This window comes from Melozone crissalis, unplaced genomic scaffold (genome assembly GCF_028551555.1).
Source record: "Melozone crissalis strain CALT ecotype California unplaced genomic scaffold, PUWL_Pcris_2 ptg000114l_1, whole genome shotgun sequence".
NCBI lineage: Eukaryota > Metazoa > Chordata > Aves > Passeriformes > Passerellidae > Melozone > Melozone crissalis.
The window spans coordinates 2,735,356-2,755,994 of NW_026535891.1; the positions used below are offsets into that span (position 1 = coordinate 2,735,356).

Here is a 20,639-nt window from a genome sequence, read left to right on the forward strand (position 1 = left end):
CCAGTGATTCCCCCTCCTCAGGACCTCCATTCCCCAGGACACCCATCCCCACGTTCTCAAACCCACCAAGCCCCCCCCTCCTGGGAACCCATATCGCACCTTGTCTCACCCAGCCTTGTCCCCATCTAGTCCCCAGCTTGTGGCCACCCTGCCCCCACCAAGGGCCACCTACACATGGGGACGAGATGTGACCTCGCTTCCTTCCCCTTCATCCAAAGAGCCGCCAGCCAGGGGAGCGGTGGCCACAGCAGCGAGTGACAGCCAGTGCACATGGCTGGGGACACCGGGATGGCCGGGAAGGTGGCGCTGCTCCTGTGGACTGAGTGTGCTGGGCATGGGCCTGACATCCTGGGGATGGGGAGGGGAGGGGGCACAGGGGGGCTGTGGGGTCTCCTGACTTCCCCAATGCTAGCAGAGCACAGAGCCCAGTGTGACCAGAGTTGTGGGGTGGCTGTGGGGACAGGAACACAGAACAGGAACAAAGAACTCAGATGTGGGGACAGGGGGATGGAATGTGGGGACAAGGATGTGGCAGAAGGAACCTTGGAGCTTGAGCAGCTTTGGGGACAGGGACACAAAGATGTAGGGACAGGGACAACAGGACCGGTACCATGTGCTTGGGCCATGAGTCCAGGTGCCATTGGAATGCAACGATGGGCACAGTGCCAAGGGGATGTGGGCATGCGGCTGGCAAGGGTAACCTGTGCCAGCATGGGGCCCCAAGCATGAGCATGGCGTGACTGCTGTGTCCCTGTCCTTGAGACATCTGTGCCACACCAGTGCCCCCACACAGACTGTTTGGCAACAGCCCCTAAACCCCATGCCCCTGTGCCTCTGTCCCTGCAGTGCCACCCCCACCCAGCCCTGTCCCTTCTCCCTTCCAGCCCAGACCCTCGGCCTTGCTGGTGAGTCCTCGTGGGATGCCATGGCCCCACCCTGCTGTCCCCAGCCCCATACCGGCCCTGGCAGGCTGGTGTCCCCTGTCACCCACAGGTGCCCAGACCACCCAGCTCCTGGTGGAGCCCCCTGGATGCCAGCGGTGCTGTGGGACCGGGTGACACTGACCTGCCAGGGCTCAGGGACCATTGGTGCCACCATCTGGTACAAGGATGGGCAGCGGTTGGGGCAGGAAAGGCGCGATCACTTCACTGTCACTGAGATTGGCACCTACACATGTGAAAGACCCGGCACTGGGCTCAGTTCTCCCATGAGAGTCTCAGACGGTGAGGAGGGTTTGGGTGTCCCCAAGCTTGGCACCCACGGGGTGTCTGAGGGCTCTGAGTGGTCTCTGTTCCATGGGTCACCTGCTGTGCGACCAGAGCCCATCCCCTGCTCTTGGGACATCTCAGAGCATCCCAGTGTAGAGGGACCCCCATGTTGGAACTGGGGACCCCTGGTGCTCTGGGTGTGACATAATGGGGGGGTCGTGGTGCCATTGGGTGTGACAGGACCCCTCTGTCCCCCAGACCCGCTGGTGCTGCAGGTGCCGGCGTGGGCACTGCTGGAGGGGGACACACTGACACTGCGCTGCCGGGACTCGTGGAACAACATGGTCACCTCGGTGTCCTTCTACCACAAAGGGAAGAAACTGAGGGGACTCCGTGATAGTATAAAGCTGTCCCTGTCCCCCCTGCAGCTGAGTCAAAGTGGTAAGTACTGCTGCAAGTGCTGGGTGAGATCCTGGGGACAACAGGAGTCACCGCAGGTGACAGTGACAGTGCAAGGTGAGCATCCCAGTGTGGGGAACCTGTGTTGGAATTGGGGACCCCTTGTACGCTGGATGTGACCCAATGGGGGGATCCCCATGCAAACGGGACCTGTTGTGACAGGACCCCCCTGTCCCGCAGCCCGGTTAGAGTTGCGGGTGTCAGCACGGGAGCTGCTGGAGGGAGACACGGTGACACTGCGCTGCCAGCGCTGGCGGGACAACCCCATCACCAAGGTGCGATTCTTCCATGGAGACAAGGAGGTGGAGGGGTCCCGTAGTGGGACCGAGCTGTTGTTGTCCCCTCTGCAGCTGCACCACAGTGGAAACTACAGCTGCAGGGGCTTGGTGGATTCCGAAATGTAATCGTGGGCACAGTCAGCAGCCATGACAGTGACAGTGCACGGTGAGAACCCCCATGGCTGGAACTTCAATATCCTGACGCCCCCAGAGACACTTCCCAGCACACTCAGACTCACAGTCCTCACCTCCCCTCTCCTTCCCAGAGCTCTTCTCGGTGCCTGTGCTGGAGGGTCCCCTTGAGCCCATTGCGGGGTCCCCTCTGCCTCTCAGCTGCTGCAGCACCCCCAGCCCCCTGCGGCCCCAAGCCCCCCTCCTGCACGTGTTCTACCAAGATGGGCAGGTGGTGGGGGGCCCTCAGGGGTCCCCACAGCTGCTGGTGCCCACCGTGGGGGCCTCCCACTCAGGGAATTACTGCTGCCAGGTGCACTCCAAGGGGGGGGGCTGTGCGAAAGAGCAGCGCCTGGATCCACATCAAGGTGCGCAGTGAGTGTGGGGATGGGCACAGGGAGCCCCCAGAGACGCCCCGGGTGCCCTGGTTGGGGACCTCCAGGTCTCCCTGACACCTTTCTTGGGTCCCCCCACCTCTCTCCTGTGTCCTTCACCCCTCCCTGATGTGACCCCATCCCCAACATCCCCCATCCCCTTGTCCCTATCCCCCCATACCAGGTGCCAGCCCCTCCCTGTGGCCTCAGCCCTGTCTTTGTCCCTGCAGTGCCTGTGGCCAATGCCACCATCACCCCCAGTCACCTGTCACACCAGATACATGCAGGTGACAACATGACCCTGCGCTGCTTGGTGCAGGTGGGCTCAGCCCCTGTCACCTTCACCTGGCTGCACAATGGGCAAGAGGTGGCCCAGGGTCCCCTCCTGGAGCTCAGGGACATAGATGTGGGACATGTGGGCACCTACCAGTGCGTGGCCACCAACCAGCTGGGACAGGACAGGCACCGCGTGTTCCAGGCCTTCAGCCCTGAGCTGGCACTGGACGTGACACCTGGCTCACCCTGGGTCACAGGTGGGTTCACATGGGGTCACCAGGGAGTGCAGGACCCCTGGGGTGATGGGTGATCCTGATGTGTCCCTCTCTGTTTCTTGCAGTGGCCGCAGGGGTCGGTGGGGCCCTTTTGTTCCTGCTCCTGCTCATGGGTGTCATTGTGGCCTGGCACTTGAGGCACCGTGTGGGTGGGTGACAATGGGGGGACAGGGGTTATGGAGAGGGGTGTCAAGGGCCCCAGAGAAGAGGGGCCATAGGGCAGCACCCACAGCCCTTGACTTGGGAGGGGCTGAGTCCTCAGTGGCCATGGCTCAGAACTGTTGGAGGGTCCTGCAGGGATGTTGGGGGTTCTATCAGGGGTCCCCCTCCCTGCCAGGCTCGGGGTTCTGGGGGCTCAGGGTGTTGGTGCAAGTGGAGTGGTTCCGGGATACTGGGGGGGCATCAGGGATACTGGAGGGCCAGGGGAGAATTGTGTGTCTGGTGGTGGTTCAGCATTGCCAAGGGTGGATGGGAGCCCCTGGGACTCCAAAGTCACCCCTCCAGTTTTCCTCTGCAGATGCCAGGAAGCACCAGGAAAGGTGAGTGCAGCCTCCAGCCATGATACACCTTTTACCCAAATCCCCAGCACCTCCCATCCCCTTCCACACACCTCCTTATTCCCACAGGGCCCCCACAGACCCCCTGGAACCCCCAGTGGAGGATCCTCAGACGACGTACATGGAGCTGCGAAGGCAATGGTGGGAACCCAGTGACATCTATGACAATCTACACCAAGAGTTGTGATGCTCTGGGAAGTGGGAGCACTGGGTGACACTGGGGGTGCTCCCTCCATGGCTCCTGTGGTTGCCCATCCTTCCAAGGGAGGTGGTCATGGGTCAGTGGGAGGCTACATAGGGCACCCTGAGCTCCCCATTTCCTCTCGCAGTATCCCCAAGGGCTCCCCCATCCCTTTTCTGGTTCCTGCGGGGGCTCCCCAGCCCCATCCAAGTGCCCAAGTACCCTCAGGGACTGCCCCATTCTCTCCCCACAGTGCTTGCAGTACACCCAGGGGTTCCCCATTCCCGCTCCCACTACCCCAGTCCCATCCCGCTGTAAAAGGGGGAGTCGGGGAGGATTCTTGCTGAAAGGTTTCTAAGGTGAAAATGAAGCACAATGATGGCAATATTATATCAGAGAACTGTTTATTGATAAAGGAGGGTAAGTGTTCTTACTGAATGTGGAGAGCAGGGAGTAGAAAGGGACAAGGATAGAGAGAGAAACAGAAGACAGGGACAGCGCTACTGCAAGAAGCCCAGGCGCTCTGTGGGCATCAGCTGGGCAGATGGAGTGTGTGTGCTGCAAGCCAGGGTGAGCCCACATGGCTTTTGTGAGTGGCTGGGTGTGATTTCCAAGGAGGGCACCTGCGTGTCTCTGGCATGGGCGAGCGATGGCTGCAGGCTGGCTGCTGCGGGCTGGCTGCGGGCTGGTGCTGCAGCACTGGTGACTCTGGGCTGGCTGCCGCGGGCTGGGGCTGCGGTGGGCAGGTGCAGCAGGCTCGGTGCTGTGGGCAGCATGGGAAACGCGGCAGAGGTGGAGGGGGGATGCCGGCAGCATCTGCTCCATCGGGGAGGCAATGAAGGAATATCCAGGACGAGTAGGAATGAGCTGCCTCATGGAAGCAGCGAAGCAGGGAAGAACGGGTGCGGACAGGGAAGAAGGACCACCAGGAGGAAAAGGCAATGGGGGTAGTATCGGTGATATTTTTGCCCAATGTCTGGGAGGAATGATGCATCTGACTTCATCTTTTCAGAAGGCTAATTAAGTACTTTATGATACTGTATTATTCTATATTATATTACATTACATCTAAACTGAATCTGCCAAGCACTCAACTGCATCCACTGCACACAATCTCATGACTGTCAGCTGACAGTCCCCACACACACACACACCTGGATTCAACTGGTCAGTGAATCAAAACACTCACACCAGAATCCAATTAGCAATTCCCTTCAGGTAAACAATCTTCCACAATGCATTCCACGTGTGAACAACACAGGAGCAGAAAATGAGATGAGAATTGTTTGGATCATTCTTTGCTTCTCTCACTGCTTCTCTCAGGTTCAGAGAATGTGAATCCCACAGGGGAGGAGGGCCAAACTGACCCTCCGAGCGAGCCCCTGATCCCTACAAGAAACCCAAAGCAAAACACTCCTGTTGTGTCACAGTTAGCTGCTTTTATTTGCAAAGACTCCTCCCACAGCCTGATTTCCGGGGCATTTTTCATAGATATTTTTCCTCGGGCATCTGTCCCACCAGCCAGTGGGGGTCACTCATAGCCCGATCACTGAAGCTTTCTCTCCCCTGATCGTCTGTTGTGTGAAGCCTCGCCAGGGACAGGGTTCCCAGCACATGTACAACCACAGAGTCATTATTCACCTCATGTGTAGCGTATGTTGAGACATAAATCAAAATCAGATTTGATCCTCTTAACCCCAGTGTGCTTAGTGGCTCTGCAGTCCCCATCCCAGTGCTCCCAATGAGGTGGCTTACGGGTGCCCATGCCAGTTCCAAGGGGGCACAGGACCTGGTTCCCAGCTCCTGGGACAAAAATGCAGCTCTTTGGTGAAACTGGCAGAAATGGTGTTTCTTTGTTCAGCTCTGACAAGGAAGCTGAACAAGGGGGGAACCTCCCTTGGAATGGAAAATACCACCCCCTTCTCTCTGAACTATTATAATTTTGAAATTACAGGGCTTTTAGGTAAAGATGTGGGAACAGGAATAACAGTTCTTTACTGGTATGTATTGTGAGAAACAAGTTAATGGAAGTTGACTTTTACTGGATATTATATGAATTGATATTACATTATTGGTTATACTGTTGATTAAATATTGCAACGTTGTTCAGATAGTGAAAAGTATTGTGGAGTGGCTTGTTGGAGAGTTTTTCAAGAATGGCTTGAAGAAAAAGGCCATGAGGCATACAATTGAGAGAAAAGTAGAAGAGAAAAGTAAAGCAGTTTCTTACAGTTCTCAGCCTTCTGATTTGTATAAACAATTAGACTCTCTTTATAAACAATAAAGTTCTCAGGCTGTCTTCCCATAACAAGAAGAACACCGTCTCTGGGAAAAGCTGGCACACTGAGAACTGATGAAGAAGTTTTGGGAACACTGATTCTGTTTTTAATAAACAATTGTAGGTATTCTAAAACAAGAGGAGTGGTTAGAAATTTCTCTGTTAGCCTATCATGACATTGGATTACAGAATATGCATGAAGTTCGTTAGTACTGTTATTTAAGGTGATTGATTGATCAATAAAGTTGGAGTTCGATGCATTAAAGGATGGTCGTCTCCCCTTCATCTCCAACAGTGGCTGATGTTGTTGTGGTGGCCATCCAAGGGTAGGGCGTAGCCATGGCCCAGCCCCACTGCACAGGGATGGCCATTGCCCAGCCCTGCTCTGGCCAGCCCCAGGTGGCAGCCAGCACCTGAGGGTCCCTCCTTGCCTTCTTGGCTTTGATTCTGGCAGCTTTAGAGCTGCTGCAGAGGTGAGAATTCTGTGGGGAAAAAGGCCTGTCTGTGGTTTGCTCAGCTCTGCAAGAAGCACAAAACCCAAAAGGAACCCAAGCAGTTGCTCTGTGAGGGCCTTTGATGGTTTTCAGAGCAGGGCTGGCTGGAAATCGCCCCCTCTAAGGGCAGCTGAAAGAGAACCTGTCTGGAAATGCAGCAATTGATCATTTTGTCCCTTGCAGCAAGGGTCTGAGATAGCCCCAAAAACCTTGCATACCCCGCAAGAATCTGCTCAACAACCTGACCAGTTCCCTCCTCCTTCCTGCTTCAAACATGAAGCCCTTTAGAATGGCCTGGGAAGAGTGTTTGGCTTTTGGCTGTGGTTGCCAGACAAGAGGGAAAAGTGTGGAAATATCAAGCTGTGGCTCTGGCTGCAGCTGTGGTGGGGCTGTGGGGAGTGATCCTGCGTGGATTCCAGGTGTCCCCAAAGCTGCTCCATCCTTGCCCTCCTCACCGTAGTGAAAGGCTGAGGGTTTGCAGGAATTGTGGTGTAAAGCCACCAGACGTGCTGCTGTGGACCTGAGATGAGCCTGAGATCAGGCGCTGCCTTCCTTCCATTCAGGATCATGGAGAGCGCTCGTGGTTGTTGGGTAGGGTGTGTGCCTGACCCCAGGACACTGCTGCACTGCCAGTGGGCACTGTGATCCAACCTGTTGCCTTGGCGGCTTCTGCCCGCTGCCGGTGGTGGTGCCGGGAGCGATTGGTGGCCGTGAGTTTGCAAAAGGAGCGATTTCCCCTCCTCCCTCCCGTCCGAAGCCGCCATGGCCCCTGAGGGGATGGAGCTGGACCGGGGCACCCCCTGCTGGGCGGGAGTTCTGCCTGCAGCGCCCCCTGCTGGCCGGGAGTGCTCCCTGCAGCGCACCCTGATGGCCGCGGTTATAACTGCCACAAAAACCAACAGCGCTGCGCGGGAGGTAAAGTTCTGGGTTTGTGTTGTTTGTTCTGTTCTGGTTTATAATTTTTCCAGGAAAGAGCTGTTATTCCTTTTCCTACACTTTGGCCTGAAAGCCAGATCATCTTTGAAATTAAAAAACGTTTTGGAGATGGGATTCTTTCAATTCCAGGAACTTTTCCCAGTTTCCTTTGCAGATATTTCTCATTTAAATGAGTTGCCAACTTCTGGGTTCCAGTGTGGATGGGACAGACACCCCAAGAGCAGATAGGATCAGAGAGCAGATAGGATCAGGGACAAAACTGCCTTTTAAGCCAGTTGTGTCACCAAGGGTCCTCTCCCTAGGTGGCACTTCTGGTCACCCAGCCACTCAGGAGCTGACTTTTTCAAAGTGTCACACTTTCCCCAGTGTGCCATGGCTGACAGATGATGGACAGACGGGGCCCTGTCTCACCAAAAGCAAGGTCTGACCCACGCCTGCCACACACAGCTGTTCCAAAATGTCTCCAGACTTCAAATTTTTCCTGTCTCTGACACCCCACCCTGTCCTATGGCCTGATTCTGACTGCCCTGGGAAAGGGGGAGGCTCAGGAACACCCTCAGTGACTTTGTGACATCCTGGTGTGGGGAAGATGGCAGAGGAGGGGTTTGGGACAGGGGACAAGAGAATCCAGAGCCTCCTGAAGGCCACTTTGGCCATCAGAGCAAGGGAGGTCCAGGGCTTTGCCAGATTCCTCTGGTGGAGGAAACGTGATGGCGGGGGGGGGAGTGTTCGGGGATTGTTCTTTGTTGGTGGCTTTCCCTGGAAATTATTCCTTGTGTGACAATTTGGACTCTAAACCTTGTTTCTGTTGCTGTTGGTTTTGTTCTCTCATTGCTGATTCAGGAAATTTTTCTTCTCTCAGACTTTTGGAATCTTTGTGCCTCCATGGGGAGCGGTAGAGAAAGGGGCAGCAGCCCGTGGTTTTTAGTGGCAACCCAGAACTGCAGAATCCCATTCCTAAAGCCCAATCAAGCTGAACAAACACCATCGCTGCCAGTTTAACCAAAAAGTTGCATTTTGGACTAAATAGGAAGGAAATGGGTCCAGTGTCCTCTGGCACAGGGAGGAGCCTGGCGAGCCATGGGTGTACTGGGAGCACTGGGAGGGGGAAAGCGCAGCACTGGGTGCCCTGTGCAACCCTCCTGACTCATGGTCATCACCCCAAGCAGGATGGGCCACCACGGGAGCCATGGGACGGGGACTCCCAGTGTACCCCATTGTCACAGCAGGTCCCATAGATGTCACTGGTGTCCTGCAGTCACCCATGTGGTTCTGGCAGCTCTGCGTGGGTCACCTGGGGGTCGTTGTCGGGGACAGTAAGAGACACCTGGCTTGGGGTGACACCCATGGGTGACATGTCCATGTCCCCACCCATCCCCCATACTCACCCCCTGCCCCCTCATGTCCAGCCCCTCCCCCTCCTCCAGGGGATAAGGGGGTTCTGGGGGGCCCTGTGGGGATAAGGTGGGTCTGAGGGGTGTCTGGGGAGGGGGTCAGGCAGAGTCATGGCTGGACTCCCCACTCACGTGTACTGGGATTTCCTGAGAGCTGCAAGAAAAAGAGGATGGGGTGATCATGGGGTGTCCTGGGCCCCAACCCCACCTGGGACCTTTAAATGCCCACTGGAGCCCTGAGCCCCCACCAGACACTGATTTCTACTGGACTCCCAGGCCCCTGCACCCCAAAGCACCCCTGAGGAGCCCCAGAACACCTGAGGCACCCAGGTACTCCAACCCCCTCCCCAGGAACCCTGACCCCCTGAGCACCCCTCAAGCCTCAAGGAACCCCAAGAATGGAATGCAGGGAACCCTCGAAAGTGCTCCAGGATCCCTGAAGAGCTCTCAACATCCCTGCACAACTCTCCAATACCTCCCAAAAAGCCCCCAGGAGATCCCAGTGACACCCCAATATTCCTCAAGGCCCTTCCTGGCACAGCCCAGGACCCTCCAAAATGCCCCCAAACCTGCGAGCACCCCAAGCAAAGGTCACTGGGGGCTCAGCTTCCTCCAGCTCAGGGGCTTTGGGTGATGCCCCAACAGGGCCCCCAGTGTGTGGGGCTTTCCACGTCCACCTCCTATGTCACCCACCCTGGTGGTGCCACCAGTGACAGCCCCCGATGACAGCCAGGAGCAGGAGTAGGAACAGGAGGGTCCTGCCAACATTCACAGCCACTGCTGCAGACAGAGGGGACACATTGGGGTCACCCTGAACTGCAGGGGTCCTGAACACCCTGGTGACCCCCTGTGACCCCACCTGTGACCCAGGGTGAGCCAGGTGTCACCTCCAGGGCCAGCTCAGGGCTGAGTGCCCAGAACACGTGGTACCCATCCTGGTTGGTGGCCACGCACTGGTAGGTGCCCAAATGTCCCACATCGATGTCCCTGAGCTCCAGGAGGGGACCCTGGGCCACCTCCTGCCCATTGTGCAGCCAGGTGAAGGTGACAGGGGCTGAGCCCACCTGCACCGAGCAGCGCAGGATCACGCAGCTGGTGTGACAGGGGACCGGGAGTGATGGTGGCATTGGCTACGGGCACTGTGGGGACAGAGATGGTGCTGGCAACTGGTGAGATGGTAGGGGGGTGCCGTGGGTGGAGTCACCCCCAACCCGAGGGTCCTGCTCACCCAGAAAAGTGACATTCAGGGAGTCACTCTCGGCCACGCTGTTCCCGTCGCTGACCTGGCACCGGTACTGGCTGCTGTCATTGTCCCCAACGTGTTGCAGCTCCAGGCGGGGGCTGGTTCCCAGCAGTGCCCCTGAGCCCTCCCCGTGCCAGGAGAAGGACAAGGGATCTGTCCCTATGGCCACCACACAGCTCAGCAGCAGGCTGTCCCCGAGTGCCACCTGTCCCCCAGGGGGCTCACCAACAGGGACACCCCTGAGGGCGGGACCCCTGCGAGAGAGTGGGACAGCAGGGGACAGTGAGGGACCCGGGGGGGTGTCAAGGAGGGGCAGGGGAATTCCAGTGAGGGAGAGAGGGTGCAGAGATTGGGGCGGGGGGGGCTTAGAAAGGAACCCCGAGAGATGATAAGGGGGTCAGGGAGGGAACACCTGGAGAGGCAGGTGGGCAACACCAGGAAGGGTACGGGGACCCTGGGAGGGGTGTGTGAGACTTGGGCAATGTGCAGAGACCTCAGAGAGGGGTGGAGGGACCCAGGGATGGGGAGGGGACCCAACGAAGGATGGAGGGAAACACGAGCCAGGAATGGGGGGACCTTAGGAGCAACCCAGGGCAGCTATGGCAGGACACAGAAAATGCACCAGGGAACGTTGAGGGTACCCATGTACGGGGCTGGGGGTCCTGGGGAGAGCCCCGAGAAAGGATGGTGGGGGCAGGGGGGGATCTGGTAAAGGTTGAGTGCCCCAGAGCAGGCGTCAGGGAGGTCTGGGGGGTTCCAGGCAGTGTGGGGGACCTGAGCCATCTGTGAGGGCTCCCTGTGCCCTTCCCCGCACTCACTGCACACCGTGACGAGGAGCCGGTTGCTGCTCTTCTGCACAGATCCCCCCTGGGAGTGCACCTTACAGCCATAATTCCCCGAGTGGAAGACCCTCACAGCGGGCAGCAGCAGCTGTGGGGACCCCTGCGGGCCCCCCACCACCTGCCCGTCCTGGTAGAACACGTGCAGGAGGGGGGCTCAGGGCCGCAGGGTGTTGAGGGTTCTCAGGCAGCTGAGATTCAGGGGGGACCCCTCAGTGAGCTTGTGGGGACCCTTCAGTACTGGCACCGAGAAGAGCTCTGGGAAGGAGAGGAGAGGTGAGGACTGTGAGTCTGAGTGCACTGGGAAGTGGCTTTGGGGTTGTCAAGATATTGGAGTTCCAGCCGTGTGGGTGCTCACCATGCACTGTCACTGTCACTGGTGCTGACCATGACTGCCAGGACCCCACCAAGCCCTCACATCTGTAGCGGCTGCTGTGGTGCAGCTGCAGAGGTGAAAGGGACAGCTTGGTCCCCCTGAGGGACCCCCTGATTTCCTTCTCCTCTGGGTAAAATCGCACCTTGGTGAGATGGTTGTCCTGCCGGCACCGGCAGCGCAGTGTCAAGGTGTCCCCCTCCAGCAGTTCCTGCGCTGGCACCTGCAGCACCAGTGGGTCTGTGGGACAGGAAGGTCACATCTCACTGATGAGACTGTTCTGAGGTGGGTGCCCATAGCACTGGGGACATGTGGGTGCTCTGGGGTGCACTGGGATGTCCCTGTATGCAGGGCACTGGCTCATGTCACACGAGGGGTGTGAGGCCACCTATGGAGTGGAGCCCACCCTTACCACTCTGGGGCCCCCATGATTATTAAAGGTCTCCCCTCACCATCTAAGACTGTCAAGGGGGGGCTGCGCCCTGTGCCAGGTCTGTCACATGTGTAGGTGCCACTCTCAGTGACACTGAGGCAGTTGTGTCGTCCTGCCACCAACGCTGCCTGTCCTTGTACCAGGTGGTGGCACCGGCAGTCCCTGAGCCCTGGCAGGTCAGTGTCACCCGGTCCCACAGCACCGCCGGCCTCCAGGAGGGCTCCACAAGGATCTGGGTGGTCTGGGCACCTGTGGGTGACAGGGGACACCAGCCTGCCAGGGCCAGTGTGGGGCTGGGGACAGTGGGGTGGGGACATGGCATCCCCTGAGGACTCACCAGTGAGGCCGAGGGTCTGGGCTGGAAGGGAGAAGGGGCAGGGCTGGGTGGGGGTGTCACCATGGGGACAGAGGCACATGGGGTACAGGGTGTGGTGGCCGTCCCCGGACTGTCCCCGTGGGGACAGATGCTCTTGTGGGAAAGTGTGTGGGTGGTCCCCAAAAGATTTGGAGAGGCAGGGGGACATGTCTGTGTCACAGCCACCCGTGCACCACATCCATGTGGCACAGACACCTTGGGAACAGGGACCCTGAGGCCACCCTGGGCTGAGGCAGAACATGGGGACACTGTGGACACCGTGGGCATGAAGACACCAAGGACACAGCCCATGCTGGCCCAGGTCACCCCGACCAGCTCATGATCCCATCCCCATGATCCCATCCCCATAGCCACATCCTCACCGTTCTTGTCCCCTTCTGTCCCTGCATCCCAGTTCCCTTGTCCCTATCCCCGTAGCTGCCTGAGCCCAAAGGTGCCAGTCCCCACATTCCTGTTCCCCCATCCCCATCCCCAAATTCCTGCCCCTTCTTCCTGTCCCCAAAGCCACCCTACATCCCCAGTCACACCAAGGTCCACTGTGGGTAACATGGAGTGGCTCTTCTGGCATTGGGGACCTCAGGGGACCCCACAGTCCCCCTGTGCCCCCTTCCCTCCCCATCCCTGGGGTATCATGCCTGTGCCTGGGGCTCTTACCCCACAGGAGCAGCGCCACCTTCCTGACCATCCCGGTGTCCCCAGACATGTGCACTGGCTGTCACTTGCTGCTGTGGCAACCGCTCCCCTGGCTGGTGGCTCTTCGGATGAAGGGGAAGGAAGCGAGGTCATGTCTCGACCTCATGCGTAGGTGGCCCTTAGTGGGGGCAGGGTGTTGACAGGCTGGGGACATGGGTGGGTGGGACAAAATGGGTCATGGGGTTCCCAGAAGTTGGGAATTCGGTGGTTTTGGGGAGGCAGGAATGGGGTCACTGGTAAATAGGGTTGTGAGGAGGGGGAATATCTGGAAATGGGAGTGCCATTGGAATGAGCGTCTCCATACCTGGGGAGACTCAGGGATGGGAGTCCCAGGGGAATGTGGGCTCCAAGGATTTGAGTTCATGGGATCGGAGAATGGTGGGTCCTAGGAAGATTTCGGGGGATGGAATGAACAGGAAGGGGTTCCTTGGGAATGGGGTGCTGGGCCATGGAGATCCTAGGGAATGTCATTGTTGGGATGGGGGCTGCAGAGAGAGTGGGACATAAGGAATGGAGGTCCCATGTTTCTGTTCCCGGGGAAATGGGGGTGCCAGGGATGGGCAGCAGTTGGGTGAGCCCATGGGTTGCAGCTCCTTCCCTGGATGCTTCAGATTTTGGGGTGACCCAGAGCCAGCACCACCCCCACATGGTGCCGGTGTCCAGGGTGTCACCCCAGACAGATTCTGAGCTGCTCTGGGTCTGTGTCCCCCAGCCTCCAGTGATTTTTCCCTCTCTTTATTCCATTTCCATCATTTTGCCCCTCAATTTCACAACCTCCCAGTTCGTGCCTTGATGGTCCTTGGGGGCACCTGGAGCAGGGAACAGGCTCTGGGAAGCCCAGGGTGGGGGAAGCAGGGGTGAGGGGTCTGCAGGGAGGGCTGGGGAGGCTGTGGGGGATGGGGGAGTCCAGCTTTTACCCCCCAACTCTTTCACTTTCTGTCTCCCGCAGAAGAAGGAAAAGGCCCTTTGACACCTTTCTCACGTGGGGGGGAAGGGTTCTGTCCTTAGGGGGCACATCCAGGGGGCTCCTACCCAGGGGGGTTCCTGTCCCGGGGAGACACATGCTGGGGAAGAGGGTCCTGTCCTGGAGCTTGGCAGCTTTGGAGGGGTCCAGACTTCTCCATTCTTGCTCGTCCCCTGCTGGATCTGAGCCAGCAAGAGCAGCTGGGGAATGGAGCCCCAGGCAGGAAGGAGGTCCCAAACTCCTGCTCCTTGAAGCCAGTGGCCATCCAATGGTGGGCCCAGCCATGGCCCAGCCCCACTGCACAGGGATGGCCATTGCCCAGCTCTGCTCTAGCCAGCCCCAGGTGGCAACCAGGACCTGAGGGTCCCCATTGTCCCTTTGGTTTTGATTCGGGCAGCTTTAGAGCTGCAGCAGAGATGAGAATTCTGCGAGGGCGGAAAAGGCCTGTCTGTGGTTTGCTCAGCTCTGCAAGAAGCACAAAACCCAAAGAGAGGTCAAGCAGTGGCTCTGCAAGGGCCTTTGGTGGTTTTCAGAGCAGGGCTGGCTGGAAACACCCCTGGCAGGGGCAGCTGTGTGGGAACCAGCCTGGAAATGCAGCAATTTATCATTTGTTGCTGTCGGTAAGGGAGTGAGAGAACCTCAAAGTTACTGCAAATCGCTCAACAATGTGCTAACAACCTTCCTGGGAACCTCCTTCTTGAACAAAATCTGCAGTCTTGAGGAACCTCATGTAAAGAATGCTTGGATTCCTGTTGCAGTGTGTCTTAAGCTACCGGGTTCCTTCCCCAGGTGTGCCTATACCTCTGTCCCTTCCCCCTTTCCCCCATGCTGAGTGAGTCCTGTCAATCAGGCTTAACATTCCAGCAAGGCGTCGTGTGGTTGGTCAAGTTCAAAAGATGCCCCTATGCCCAGGGGTCATTGGCCTGTCTAGGTGTCATCCCCCCCTGAGACCCTGCCCCTCTTACCTGGTTGGGTGGCTCACCTGTCCCCTCCCCTCCCCCTGCTCCGGGAGCTTAAAAAGGTAATCAGGCCATGCAGCTAGGGTTCTGTTGGAGCAGTTGCCTACACTGAGACCTCTGTAACCATGGAATAAAGCTCTGGATTAAACTCTCTAGCAGAATCCTCTCCTTTTCTCTTCACCATCGCCTGAAGCTCTCCTGAGGTAAACGGAGTTCCTAACAAGCCTGGACTTGTTCAGTGCCCAGCTGCAACCACCAGCGAGCCAATGTATCTCTGGGGTGACACACCACAGTTGCTGCCTTTGGCCCAGCAGTGAGGGTCAGACTGGCCCAGGCACAATATAACTGGTAATATTGGGATTCATATTCCAATAGATTCCGACTTTGTCCACAAAAATAGACAGAAAAGTGTGGAAGTATCGGTCAGTGGCCCTACCCGTGGCAGTGCTGGGGCTGTGGGGAGTGACCCTGTGTGGATTCCAGGTGTCCCCAAAGCTGCTCCATCCTTGCCCTCCTCACCTGAGTGAAAGGCTGAGGGTTTGCAGGAATTGTTGTGTAAAGCCACCAGAAGTGCTGCTGTGGACCTGAGAACTGCCTGGGGTCAGGCGCTGCCTTCCTTCCATTCGGGATTATGGAGAGCAGTCACGGGTGTTGTGCAGGGCATGTGCCTGGTCCCGGGACACTGCCACACTGCCAGTGGGCACTGGGATCCAACCTGCTGCCTTGGCGGCTTCTGCCCGCTGCCGGTGGCGGTGCCGGGAGCGATTGGTGGCCGTGAGTTTGCAAAAGGAGCGATTTCCCCTCCTGCCTCCCGTCCAAGGCCGCCATGGCCCCTGAGGGGATGGAGCTGGACCGGGGCGCCCCCTGCTGGCCGGGAATGCTCCCTGCAGCGCCCCCTGCTGGCCAGGAGTGCTCCCTGCCCCCCCCCCCCTGCTGGCCGAGGTTATAACTGCCCCAAAAACCAACAGCGCTGAGTGGGAGGGAAAGTTCTGGGTTTGTGTTGTTTGTTCTGCTTTAAAAATTTCCCACTACAGAGCTGTTATTCCTTTTCCTACACTTTTGCCTGGTATTCCCATAATCTTTGAAATTAGAAAAAGAGTTTTAGAGATGGGTCTTCTTATTCCAGGAAGGTTTCTACTTTCCTTGGCAGATATTTCTCATATAAATGAGGTGCCAACTCCTGGGTTCCAGCGTGGATGGGGCAGACACCCTAAAAGGAGAGACGGTCAGGGACTTGGCCACCTCTTGCTCTGCCTTTTAAGCCAGTTGGGACACCAAGGGCTCTCTCCCCAGGTGGCACTTCTGGTCACCTGGTCACTCAGGAGCTGGCTTTGGCAGAGCGTCACACTGTCCCCAGTGTGCCACAGCTGACAGACTGATGGACAAATGGAGCCCTGTCTCACCAAAAGCAAGGCCTGACCCATCCCTACCACACATAGGTGTTCGAAAATGCCTCCAGACATGAAGCTTTTCCTGTCTCTGACACCCCACCCTGTGCCATGGCCTGATCCTAGGTGTCCTGGAAAAGGGGGAGGGTCTGGAACCCCCACAGGGACTTTGTGTCATCCTGATGTGGGGAACATGGAAGAGGACACGTTTGGGACAGGGGAGAAGAAAATCTGGAGCCTCTTGAAGCCCGATTTGGCCATCATAGCAAGGAAGGTCCAGAGCCATTCCAGGTTCATCTGGTGGAGGAAACGTGCTGGGGGAAATGTCTGGGATTTGTTCCTTATTGCTGGCTTTCCCTGGAAATCGTTCCTTGTGTGACCATTTGGAGTCTGAGCCTTGTTGTTGTTGCTGTTGGTTTTATTTTCTCTGGTTGCTGTTTCAGGAAATTGTACTTCTCTCAGCCCTTTGGGATCTTTGTGCCGCCACGCGGAAGGAGAGGTGTAGTTTTTAGTGGCAGCACACACACGAGTGGGTGCCCATGGGTGGGGACCCCCAGTGCCCCCCAGTTCCCCCCAGTGTCACAGCACATTCCTGTAGATGTTACCGGGTTCCTGCGGTCACCCCTGGGGTCTCCGCAGCTCTGCGTAGGTCGCCTGGGGATCCTGGAGGCTGGTGGCACGGGGGGACGCTGCGAGAGACACGGGCTGTGGGATCTGGGTGGGGTGACACTGGTGGGTGACGTGTCCCTCTGCGTGTCTCCCCCGTGTACTCACCCCCTGCCCTCTTGGTGACCACGACGTGGGTGTACAGCACCTCCCCCTCCTCTGGGGGGATCTGGGGATCCGGGGAGGCCCTGAGAGAATAAAGGGGATGTGGGGGAGGGGAGGGAAGGTCTTGGGGGTCGGGGTAAAATGAGACAGTGTGGTTGGAGCCCCCCACTCACCTTTCCTGGTTCTTCCTGGCAGCTGCAGAGGAAAGAGGGGCGGGGTGACTGTGAGGTTCCAGAGCCCTGACCCCTCTCAGGATTCCTGAACTCCCACGGGACCCTCAATTCCCCTCAGGAATTCCCCAAGCATCCCTGAAGCCCTCCAGAATTCATGAACATCCCCAGTGCCCTCAACCAACTCAGCCTCAAGAACCCAAAGCCTGGCAGAGACAGAGACCCCCAGATACGCCTGGGGCTCCTGAAAGATCTCCCAACATCTCTGCAGGACCCTCCAGTGTCTTCCCAAACCCTTCAGGACCCCCAGACATGGTCACAATTCTGGGGCTGTGGGTGCTGCCCTATCGCTCCCCAACTCTGGGGGCCTCTACAGCTCCCTGGGACCCCCGTCCCCCCATTGTCACCAACCCACAAGGTGGCACTGGTGCCAGGTCACAATGACACCCACAAGCCGGAGCAGGATGAAAAGGACCCCACCAACCCCTGTGGCCATTGCAAGAAACAGAGGGGGACACACCAGGATCACCCATTAGCCCAGGAGACTGGCACTCCCTGGTGACCCCACCTGTGTCACCCCACCTGTGACCCAGGGTGAGCCAGGTGTCACCTCCAGGGCCAGCTCTGGGCTCAGTGCCCGGAACATGCGGTGCCCGTTCTGTCCCAGCTGGTTGGTGGCCACGCACTGGTAGGTGCCTGAGTGTCCCACATCAATGTCCCTGAGCTCCAGGAGGGGACCCCGGGCCACCTCCTGCCCATTGTGCAGCCAGGTGAAGGTGACAGGGGCTGAGCCCACCTGCACTGAGCAGCGCAGGGTCACGTTGTCCTCTGCACGCACCTGGTGTGCCAGGGGACCGGGAGTGATGGTAGCATTGGCTACAGGCACTGTGGGGACAGAGATGGTGCTGGCACCTGGTGAGATGGTAGGGGGGTGCCATGGGTGGAGTCACCCCCAACCCGAGGGTCCTGCTCACCCAGAACGGTGACATTCAGGGAGTCACTCTCGGCCATGCTGTTCCTGTCGCTGACCTGGCACTGGTACTGGCCGCTGTCATTGTCCCCAACGTGTTGCAGCTCCAGGCAGGGGCCGGTGGCCAGAAGTGCACCCAAGCTCTCCCGATGCCAGGAGAAGGACAGGAGGCCTGTCCTCATGGCCACCTCTCAGGTCAGCAGCAGGCTGTCCCCGAGTGCCACCTGTCCCCTGGGTGGCTGCACCTACAGGGACACCCCTGAGAGTGGGACCCCTGTGGATGGACACAGAAGGGATTGGGGACCCAGGGAGGGTGGGAGACACGGGAGGGAAAGGAAGGGATTGGAGGGAAGCAGAGAGGATCCCAGTGAGCAGAAGGGGACCCTGGGAGGCATGTTGGGACCTAGGGACAATGGTAAGACCCCATGGAAAGGTGCAGAGACCCAGGCAGGGATGGGGAACCACAAGAGAGACTGAGGAGACTCAGGGAATGATTTGGGGTTTATAGATAGGCCGGAGGACCCATGGAAGGAAGGGAGAGCCGAGGGTGAAGCAGAGACCTTGGAAAGGGTGGGGAATCCAGGGAGGAATGGGAAGGACAAAGAGAGGGATGAGGGATCAGGAGGGGGAACTGGGCAGTCATGGGGGAAACCAGGAGGGACTTGGGAAATTTTATATGACCCAGGGAGGAGAAAAGGGAGGGATGAAGGATTCAGGCAGTGATAGGAAATCTTTGGAGGATGTTGGGCTTCCCTGTCCCCATCGTTGCACTCACTGTGTACTGTCACTCTAACCCTCTTCGACACCCTCCACTTTGACACCCCTTTGCTCACCCAGCCCTAACAGTGGTAGTTGCCTCTGTGGTGCAGCTGCAGAGGGGACAGGGACAGCTCGGTGCCATCACGGAGCCCCTCCAGTTTCTTCCCCTCATGGTAAAATGACACCGAGGTGACCGTATTTTTTCGCAAGCTCCATCAGCGCAGTGTCACCGTGTCCCCCTCCAGCAGCATCTGTGCTGGCACCTGCAGCATCAGCCCGTCTAGGGGACAGAGGGTTCCTGTCATACCTGATGGCACTGAGATCCCCAATTGGGTGCACCAGGGGTCCCCAATTCCAACAAAGGGTTCCCCCACAGTGGGATGTTCTGGGATGTCCCCAGAGCAGGGGACAGGCTCTGGCCACACAGGAGGTGACCCATGGAGCGGAGCCCACTCAGAGCCCTTGGGGTCCCTGCAGGTGCCAGCCTGGGGACACCTGAAGCCCCCTCACCATCTAAGGCTCTCACAGCAGGGCGACGCCCAGTGCCAGGTCTGTCACAGGTGTAGGTGCCACTCTTTGTGACAGTGAAGCGGTCAGGTCCCTGCTGCCTCAGCGCCATCCATCCTTATACCAGGTGGTGGCACTGGCGGTCTCTGAGCCCTGGCAGGTCAGTGTCACCCGGTCCCACTGCACCGCCGGCCTCCAGGAGGGCTCCACCAGGATCTGGGTGGTCTGGGCACCTGCAGGTGACAGGGGACACCAGCCTGCCAGGGCCAGTGTGGGGCTGGGTACAGTGAGGTGGGAACATGGCATCCCCTGAGGACTCACCAGCAAGGCCGAGGGTCTGGGTTGGAAGGGAGAAGGGGCAGGGCTCAGTGGGGGTGGAACTGCAGGGAAAACAGCACTGGGGCAAGGCGTGTGGGGGCTGTCCACAAACTGTCCCCGTGGGGACAGCAGTTCTTGTGGGAAAGTGTGTCTGGGTGGTCCCCAAAAGATTTGGAGAGGCAGGGGGACATGTCTGTGTCACAGCCACCCGTGCACCACATCCATGTGGCACAGACACCTTGGGAATAGGGACCCTGAGGCCACCCTGGGCTGAGGCAGAACATGGGGACACTGTGGACACCGTGGGCATGAGGACACCACGGACACAGCCCATGCTGGCACAGACCAACCCCACCAGCTCACGATCCCATCCCCATGATCCCATCCTCATGACCACATCCTCAGCATTCTTGTCCCCTTCTGTCCCTGCATCCCAGTTCCCTTGTCCCTATGCTCAGAGCTCCCTGAGCCCAAAGGTGTAAGTCTCCACATTCCTGTCCCCACATCCCCATCCCCAAATTCCTACCCCCTCTTCCTGTCCCCAAAGCCACCCTACATTCCCAGTCACACCAATGTCCACTGTGGGTAACATGGAGTGGCTCTTCTGGCATTGGGGACCTCAGGGGACCCCACAGTCCCCCTGTGCCCCCTCCCCTCCCCATCCCCAGGGTGTCAGGCCCGTGCCCGGGGCACTCACCCCACAGGAGCAGCGCCACCTTCCCGGCAATCCCGGTGTCCCCAGCCATGTGCACTGACTGTCACTCACTGCTACTCCCCTGGCTGGCGGCTCTTTGGATGAAGGGGAAGGAAGCAAGGTCATGTCCGTCCCCATGTGTAGGTAGCTCTTGGTGGGGGCAAGGTGGCCACAAGCTGGGCACAGGCTGGGGACATGATGGGGATGGTGTTGCCAGGAGTAGGGGGTTCAGGGGATTTGGGGAACCAAGGATGGGTGTCCAGCAGAATGGGGGTCCAGGGGAACTGTGGGAACATGGTCC

At 58.3% G+C, this 20,639-nt stretch overlaps 1 pseudogene; it reads left to right on the forward strand.

The window, feature by feature from the left end:
* The first annotated feature begins 1,549 nt into the window (after window positions 1-1,549).
* LOC128948111 (Fc receptor-like protein 3) overlaps window positions 1,550-20,639 on the forward strand; it is a 35,577-nt pseudogene continuing 16,487 nt past the window's right edge.